At 38.2% G+C, this 8202-nt stretch overlaps 1 protein-coding gene across 1 annotated transcript in view; it reads right to left on the reverse strand.

Annotated features, from left to right (window-relative positions):
* Nucleotides 1-491, reverse strand: part of oprk1 (opioid receptor, kappa 1) — a 63042-nt gene extending 62551 nt beyond the window's left edge. The window contains exon 1 of the mRNA XM_039754505.1: nt 201-491. The gene's annotated coding sequence lies outside the window, so the exon portion shown is untranslated. The remainder of the gene's footprint in view (nt 1-200) is intronic.
* Between the last annotated feature and the right edge of the window lie 7711 nt (nt 492-8202).

The raw sequence follows: 8202 nt of genomic DNA on the forward strand, positions 1-8202 counted from the left end.
CTTCGCTGTAACCCTTTAAATGTCATTCACTTCATGATCTGAATGAATACACATGCACAAGGACCTTAAATGCAGCTTAAGTTTAACGTACAGTGCCTTACTCCGGACACATAAATAATATTGATAAACAGTTAAATCAACTGTAAGCGTTTACAAAATGTTAGAATGCCGTTGTGGTGGGCTTCATCACCGTAAAGTACCTGCTTGATTCCACTGCTCCGCGCGTTGTCAGAATGCCTCTCAGCTCTCGATATACCAGAATGATGTTCTTATCGGCGATGATCGGGAAAAAAACTGGACTACTCCCTTCGTCGGTCTCTTTAAGGACTCCTACTGTGGAAGCCGAAGTTTGCAGATTACTGACAGAAAGTCACTGCTCAGGGTCCAGTATCTAACTTGCAGATGTAGAACCCACGGCGGATTGTACCGCACATTGACTCCTCCACTCCCTCTCCGAGCATCCAGAACACATGACATCAGAGTGCTGACAATATGCCACCGCCGCTCTCAGAGCGGACCCTTACTTCCCACCCGCGCCGAGGGGAGAAACGCAACGCTGCGCTGTAAAACTTTCACTGCTGCAGGCAAAGCTCAGTAAACTCATTTACAGTAACTGGTAACTGGGCGCGATGTATGAATTACAGTCAACGGTGTTTATCTGTCCGATATGTCCAGCGCTGGAGTTGCAATGCTGCAAAGTTCAAACGCCTTATTCTATAGATGTGTGCAAATAAAGACTAAAGGCTGCACTATTGTAAAGAATTACTCAAAAAATTAATGATTATACATATATATATTATTATAATAATTTTATACAGTCTATATAGAGAAAGAAAGAGAGAGAGAGTCCATGTCTTTGGCTCTTCTGCTGAATGTAATGATAAATTGTTAGAATTGTTATCACGGTCAGTTCGAATGAAAAACAGATTTATAGCACACTTTCATGGCTAAAGTAATCATCATAAGCATAACGTGGTTTGAAACGGGGGGTGGGGGGCATGCTATTAAAAATAACAACTCGCTGTTATCTGAGTAGCCAACAATTCGCTTATAGTTGCCAATATCTCAGGTCAAAATGTGGAGGAGTTGTGCGTGAACCCTAGGATATAATGAAGTTAAAATTAATATTTTATTAAGAGTCCGTTTCCACTTGACCACTGCAGACATGTGAGTTTTGAGAATGTGAATAAGTTAAAACTATTTGCTTTTGTTTGCATCATATAGCAGATGCACATTTTGTGTATTTATTGTATTATGTGTATTGCACCCTGCTGTTATTTTAGCAATGTTTCATTTTAAATATCATACACATTTGAAATTGGGAAAGCATGCAATATTTTTATAAACACAATAAAAAGCAAATAAAGAAAGGACACATTAAAGCGACAGTATTTATTTCTATAGTAAATTTATATACAAATAATGTAGGTCAAAGAGCTTTACAAGTTTTCAAAGAAAAAATTACAAGAAAAGAAAAACAAATTACAAATAAATTTGTAAAAGAATGAATAAATGACATACCAAAAGTAGTATTGAGAATAAATCAATATGCACTTATATAATACAGATGTACAGAAATGTTAGAAAGCCAGTAAAAAATAAATATATATACTGTATATGATTATTAACAAATAACGAAGTATGCTGGCAGTATGGTGTGGTGGTTTGGACCGGGGACCAAACCCCGAGGTTGTGGATTCAACTCCCGCTACTGACACTGTGTGACCACGGGCAAGTTACTGTACACCAGTCTGGGCTCCAACTGGAAAGAACAAAAGAAATATAACCAATTGTATCTCAGATTTTGTAAGGTATCTGTAATAAAGGCTTCAGCCAAATAACAATATTAGAAATGTTAAAGAAAAAAAAAACAGGGAGAAAATAAGAATATGTCATTGAAAGAACATGACTTGACCTCAGATATTGTACTTCCTTTTTTTAACAACAATAACATTTCAGGTCAAGTGATTGAACCCCTGCGGTGGGCTGGTGCTCTTCCCGAGACTTGTTTCTGCCTTGCGTCCTGTGTTAGCTGGAATTGACTCCGGCAGACCCCCGTGACCCTCTGTTAGGATATAGCAGGTTGGAAAATGACTGATTGAACCCTGTTCAGTGTTCCACAATTCTACTGTTTGTCAGTTGATTGGTTTTGCCTACCCCGTAATATCATATCAACCTAGGCATGTTTACATAGCAATACAGAACAGATAAAATACTGTTATTGTCATGTTAGGTAATTTGAGGCTGATGACGGCAGATATTCAATGATAGACACTGAGGCCTGAAGTTATGCTAACTGCACATTAGTCTTTTTACTAAGAACATTTTCTGTAACCACTTGTCCAAGATATCTTATCCTAACTGTGGCGCCCCCTGCTGCATGGGAATACTACCAATCATTATTACATTTATTTCAATACATAACAGTTATCAGTTCCACTACCCACCGGTTCCTGGCATCTTTCTTTAGCTTAGTAGGTTAGGTTGCTTGTAAGTCTATAAGGGTGAGAGTTAGGGTTTGATCCCAGGCTTTGGAAACAGCAGACACCACAGGTAAAATAATTCATTGTGGTATAACCTGAGGATAAACCATTCACAGATGGATGATCAGGGACTAATTATTAACCATGAAAAACCACCTTTTGAAGAATAACCACATACAAAGGGAAAGAATTAACCTCCAACTAAATGCATATTCAAAAAACCTTAATGCAGCAGCCATGTGCGACAAGTAAGAACTAATCCTGGATAAGAGTCTAACTCATCGCGGAACAGGAAAGAATTACATATTTATATACATAATACTATGATATCACAATAAACTGCAGCATGGTGGTGAAGCGAGAGCTGAGTCTAAAAACAAAACTCTCAGTTTACTGGTCAATCTACATTCATGTCCTCACCTATGGTCCTGTGCTGTGGGTAGTGACTCACAAAATGAGATTGTGAGTACAAGCGACAGAAATGAAGTTTCTTTTTAGGATGACTGGGCTGACACTCCGTGATAGGGTGAGAGTCTCAGAGTCGAGTCGCTGCTCCTCTGGCTTGAGAGGAACCAGTTGAGGTGGTTTGGACATGTTGTAAGAATGCCCTCCAGGTGGCTCCCCTAGAGATGGAGACCCCGAATCAGACCATGGATCTGGAGCAGGAATTATATGTCTCGGGTAGCTTGGGGACAACTGGGAATTACCCAGGAAGAGATGGAAACTGAATCTGGGAACAGGGAAGTCTGGGCTGAACTGGTTGGCCCGCTGTTATGGCAAGCTCCACCAGGAGAAGCAGTTTAAGAAAATGAGAGGTGGGATGAATGATGGGTGGAGTAGCTGCTAGTGTTAGGCCTCATTAACAGGGCCTTCTTGTGGTTACTTTTGTTTTTGAATTTGCATGATATTTTTATGTTTGCATGAGTTTTCCTCGAGGTCCTCCAGTTGTTCTCCCGCATCCCAAATTAATTGCATTTTATATTGACTGTCCTACTGTGCATTTGAGTTTGTGTGAAGGGGCCTTATGATAAACTGGTGCCCTTTCCAAGTCTTGTTCCTGTCAAGTGCCCAAAATTAATTAATTGAAATATAAAATTATTAGAGAAGATGGGACATGGATTGGAAAAATCTATTTCACTGCTAAGTAGCCTGTACCCCTTTTATAATCCATAGAAATATAAAGTAAAGTTGACTCACTCACTCACTTACTCATCAACAAAAACATTATGTCCTGTTAAGCTAAATGGCTGAAATTCAGAAGGATGGTACAGTATATCTAGGGCAGTAGGTATTCACTAAGAAAGGACAATTTGATATATAAATACACTCACCTAAAGGATTATTAGGAACACCATACTAATACGGTGTTTGACCCCCTTTCGCCTTCAGAACTGCCTTAATTCTACGTGGCATTGATTCAACAAGGTGCTGAAAGCATTCTTTAGAAATGTTGGCCCATATTGATAGGGTAGCATCTTGCAGTTGATGGAGATGTGTGGGATGCACATCCAGGGCACGAAGCTTCTGTTCCACCACATCCCAAAGATGCTCTATTGAGTTGAGATCTGGTGACTGTGGAGGCCATTTTAGTACAGTGAACTCATTGTCATGTTCAAGAAACCAATTTGAAATGATCTGAGCTTTGTGACATGGTGCATTATCCTGCTGGAAGTAGCCATTAGAGGATGAGTACATGGTGGTCATGAAGGGATGGACATGGTCAGAAACAATGCTCAGGTAGCCCATGGCATTTAAACGATGCCCAATTGGCGCTAAGGGGCCTAAAGTGTGCCAAGAAAACATCCCCCACACCATTACACCACCACCACCAGCAGCCTGCACAGTGGTAACAAGGCATGATGGATCCATGTTCTCATTCTGTTTACGCCAAATTTTGACTCTACCATTTGAATGTCTCAACAGAAATCGAGACTCATCAGACCAGGCAACATTTTTACAGTCTTCAACTGTCCAATTTTGGTGAGCTCGTGCAAATTGTAGCCTCTTTTTCCTATTTGTAGTGGAGATGAGTGGTACCCGGTGGGGTCTTCTGCTTTTGTAGCACATCCGCCTCAAGGTTGTGCGTGTTGTGGCTTCACAAATGCTTTGCTGCATACCTCGGTTGTAACGAGTGGTTATTTCAGTCAAAGTTGCTCTTCTATCAGCTTGAATCAGTCGGCCCATTCTCCTCTGACCTCTAGCATCAACAAGGCATTTTCGCCCACAGGACTGCCACATACTGGATGTTTTTCCCTTTTCACACCATTCTTTGTAAACCCTAGAAATGGTTGTGCGTGAAAATCCCAGTAACTGAGCAGATTGTGAAATACTCAGACCGGCCCGTCTGGCACCAACAACCATGCCACGCTCAAAATTGCTTAAATCACCTTTCTTTCCCATTCTGACATTCAGTTTGGAGTTCAGGAGATTGTCTTGACCAGGACCACCCCCCTAAATGCATTGAAGCAACTGCCATGTGATTGGTTGATTAGATATTTGCATTAATGAGAAATTGAACAGGTGTTCCTAATAATCCTTTAGGTGAGTGTATTTAGGCGTAACAAAACACACAATAGAAAAACTAAATACACCAAAATCTCAAAATGCTTTGATGGATTTGATTCAAGTTTGGTGACACTGTAGAAAAAACAAAATTAGCTAACATTTTTTATTTTTATTATTTTATATTTGTCATTATCAATCCTCTAGTGAGTGGGACATTCTAATGCACCATGTTGTCTGTTTTGCCACAGCACATAGAGAAATGGGGCTTGCTGGTTTATGCAAATGATGGTTATCTGTAGAAAGGAAATGAAAGGAGGAAAGTTCAGTGAAGTTCAAAGATGCATCTAGCAAGTGCTTGCCAGGTGATATGGCTGTGAGTGTAGTAGACTTTGCACAACTGATCCCCAACACCCTTCATCTTAACTTTGTGCAAGTGCAGGAATGAGGACTACAATTCCCATCAGTCACTGCTCCAGATGATTTCATCAGTGCTCACAAAGTTTAAATAACAGTATCGATAAGCGGGGCATGTCATCAAAGGTAGCAACTGCTGAGATTTTGTTCTCAACCACTTTAGGAAAACAATTTCAAAACGTTTATTTTAGAAGAGTGCTTTACAACCTTTGTGGAACCAAAGATAAGATTTGATGAGTTTCTTCCTATGTGAATCAATGCTCAATTACAAGAGCTTTGGGTTTGGGGGGTAGGTAGCTCACCTTGCTGAAACCAGCCCAGTTAGAAACAGAGAAAAATATTGTACCTAGCTGTTCTTCAGTAAACCTGGGGTGTGTCACATGCGACAACAAATCTGAGATAAACTAATTACACTACATTTCTCAAAACATACAAATCTCAAAACTGTTGTCTATCTACATATCATCAAAGACAAAGTAAAAAAAGAAAAAAAAGTTAACTAACAGAGCCAAACCACGGTTGAAGAGAATGAAGTGAGATTTTTTTCTTGGAGATGCTGTTTTCAGAATGTGGTAAGAAGAAAAGAGAATAGTGAGTAAAACTAATTAACAACTTTTGTAGATTTTTTTGGTAGATTTTTCTTAAAATCCGCTGCATACTGAGGCAGTACTGATTTTAGGGTTTGATGCTAAGGGAGAGACGAGATTTTTAGCAGTTTTTAGCAATTTTTAGCTTTGAATAAATAAAATTTAAATTATAAATTGTTATACTGTAACATTACCAAATACCGCTTTAATATGGAGTTCCACTGCAGTCTCTTTCACACCAACACCACCAAGGATTGTATGTTCAACATGCAAGCAGCAAAAGTGAATTCATTATATTAGCTCCTGGTAGAAATAAATAAATAATTTTGTATACGTAAGTTATATAGCACTTCTGACACACCCCATTAACCAATAGCACTAACTTTACTTCCAATCATCGCAGTCACGTTTCATTTAAGTCAATCAATCAATCAATCATTTATTTATATAGCACATTTTCATACAAAAAAATGTAGCTCAAAGTGCTTTACAAAATGAATAGAAAAATAGAAGACACAATAGGAAATAAACATGTCAACATTAATTAACATAGAATAAGTAAGGTCCGATGGCCAGGTCATGCAACAAACATTCATCAAGGCTTCTAATTCATCATTGTCATGCATATGAAAATGCTGGAATTATAACAATTTCCAACAAATTAATAAAGAATTAATAACATCAGTTTTAAGCTTTAAAATTCCTCACTTTCCTAAAACAATATACACTATTGTTAATGAGAAAAGCATGTCTATTCTGATTTCATTGGTAACCATATTTTTTACATTATTTATAGTGTACAGCACATTCCCTTTCTTCTGATGTTGATAAAGCTGTAAAATCTTCCCTTACTCCAATTACTTTGAATTTGACCTCTTAGTGTTAAAAAGCCCCTCAGTGGCATGAACTAATCTTCCTGCAAATTCAGTGTCAGTGTAAGCCATTACACTGGTATTTTCCAATAGTTCTTTAGACAACGATCAATCTTTTCAGAGCAAAGTTGAGGACACACTGATACATCGTTTTGTTTTAATCAATTTTTAGTTTCAGAATGTACTGATGGATGATTTAATACTTTTATATGAAATACACATTCTTGGCCTTCATTTTTAGTACAATCAATTTGTTCAGATTTCAACTTATAACATAATGTAATGCTGGAATTAGACACTTTTTTCTGAATGCTGGTAAGTGGCCCAAACAAGGACCTTTGGGTTTTTCAGCAGCTGCTTCCATTTTGGTGCCTAAATCTCCGGCAGCATTGTGCGTTACTAGCTGCTTTATCCCTTTGCCTACTCATGTATGCTGTCCAGTTCCACCTCTCTCTGTTCACTAGTGGTCAAAGGCAATCCATATGCTGTCTCCATGAATACACCTAAGGCCCATGTCCACAGCCAAGTCTCACTGGTAGCCAAACAGCAGGCCAATGGGTTTTAGCACCCAGAAGGTATGATTGACAGGCGCTATAACTGCTTCTTTCTGCGTATCCAATTCACACTGCTCACCAATATAGCTGGCTTCTCCAGGCATTCCAGCTCCTCCTACAGTCCACTTCCCCCTGAAGAATGTGTCCTTCTCAGGTCTGGCACAAATAGTCTTGACTGGGAGAACTGACATCTTTTTTAGCCGTGTTCAGAGTCAGATCTGAAAAGATGCAATTCAGCCCATTAACAACATTTTATTTCTGTTTTTGAGATTACAAACATGGGATTTGATTTTGATTATGACTGATCCAAAACGACTCACTGTCTTTGCTATGTTGTTACTATATATTATATATACTGTATATATTATTGTCAACTGTTCTGTGGAGTCATTAAAGACTTTCATTGTACTACATACATTATGAACCATGAACACATCACAGTAATATTGAACTTGTCACATATTGTCATTTTTGTTTAGTATGACTAGACTATTCAATGGAATTGAATAAAGAATTCTTCATCTAATTAAATCAATTACAAAAAAAGCCACTGAGTGTGCAGTAATTAATATAAGTAACAAACAAGTGAAAAAGCAATTAAAGGGCAAACTCTTCTTTGATAATCAACATAAAATTTAGGATATACCATGTAAGGTAGGATCTAATGATGAAAATATAACATGTTTGGAATTAGTAGGAAATTTAAAAAAAAATCTACAAATGAAATAAGAGCTGTATAAGACTAATAACTCTAATGTGACCATAAGGAGTATGTGAGCATAAGGGT

This window comes from Polypterus senegalus, chromosome 5 (genome assembly GCF_016835505.1).
Source record: "Polypterus senegalus isolate Bchr_013 chromosome 5, ASM1683550v1, whole genome shotgun sequence".
In the NCBI taxonomy this organism is placed as follows: Eukaryota; Metazoa; Chordata; class Cladistia; order Polypteriformes; family Polypteridae; genus Polypterus; species Polypterus senegalus.